Source organism: Apodemus sylvaticus, unplaced genomic scaffold (assembly GCF_947179515.1).
Source record: "Apodemus sylvaticus unplaced genomic scaffold, mApoSyl1.1 scaffold_461, whole genome shotgun sequence".
Lineage (NCBI taxonomy): Eukaryota > Metazoa > Chordata > Mammalia > Rodentia > Muridae > Apodemus > Apodemus sylvaticus.
The window spans coordinates 35,857-37,294 of NW_026263376.1; positions in this window are offsets into that span (position 1 = coordinate 35,857).

The window sequence follows — 1,438 nt, forward strand, 5'->3', positions numbered from 1 at the left end:
ATTTTTTATTTTTTATTTTTTTTTTAATTTGGGGAGACAGGCTTTTACTATGTTGCCCAGGTTGGTGTTAAACATGCAATCTTCTGGTCTCAGCCTCCTGAGTAGTGGGACTAAAGGTGAGTGCTCTGTCCCTGAAAAGACACTCAATTATAAAACATCTATTTTTTTTTTCCCCAGGATCCCCATCAGTCATCAGGCAGATGATAGAGGGCCCTGAGTTCAAGGCCCGCTTGGGATACCTAGGAAGACCCGGTCTCAGAAAAGAAGCAAAACCAACTAACCACATTCTTTACCATCTCCTGCAATGAATGTAAATATCAAAGAATCGCAGGGACACAATAAAATGCTTAGGGGTGTGCCAAAATATCCTATAATATACCAAAAATTGTGGAATTCTGTAAAAGAGGAAATTTATACCCTAAAGTATTTCTTTACTTTACAGGAGCCAGGAAGTGGTGGCGCACACCTTTAATCCCAGCACTCAGGAGGCAGAAAGAGGCAGATTTCTGAGTTTGAGGCCAGCCTGGTCTACAGAGTGAGTTCCAGGACAACCAGGGCTGTACAGAGAAACCCTGTCTTGAAAAAACAAACAAAACAAAACAAAAACAGGTGGAGGGCAGGAGAGGTGGCTCAGTGGTTAAGAGCACTGACTGCTCTTCCAGAGGTCCTGAGCTCATTTCCCAGCCAACACATGGTGACTTGCAAATTGCCTGTCATGGGATCCAATGCACCCTTTTGATTCATTTTCCCTCTTCCACCATACACCCAATAAGGTAAATAAATGAACGAAGTCTCCAGTTTATTGATTTGTCCCCCCCCCCCATCTCAACTCTCTCTCAACAGCTCCCTGCCCCTCCCACACACTGCCTTCTTCCTCCTTCTCCCTGGGGGTGGGGGGTGGGGGAGGGGTGGAGCAGAGCATTGCTGAGCTGGCTGCACATTCCTGCCAGTCTGTGAAGTCTGCACATTCCCTGGCCTGGTGCACTTTACTGCTGAGCCATGTCTCTCTGGAGGCAAATTTCACGCGTGAAGTCTGCGAGTGAGTGATATTTCAGCTTGAATGTCTGAACTCACTGTCTTTCAGGGCCACGTTGGCTCAGGCACCAGCTGAACCAAAACCCTAGGCTCTTTGGAAATGCTAATGGAGTTGCTAACACACCCTAACACAAAGAGGAAGACTACAACCTCGCCCTGCCAGCTCAGGGATTTGTGAGGCAAAATCTACACAATATTTACATGATTTGGAATTTCTACTTTATGTTTAATGTTTAATAAAATAAAGCGCCGGGCAGTGGTGGCACACGCCTTTAATCCCAGCACTTGGGAGGCAGGGCAGGTGGATTTCTGAGTTCGAGGTCTGTCTACAGAGTGAGTTCCAGGACAGCCAGGACTATACAGAGAAACCCTGTCTTGAAAAACCAAAATAAATAAATAAATA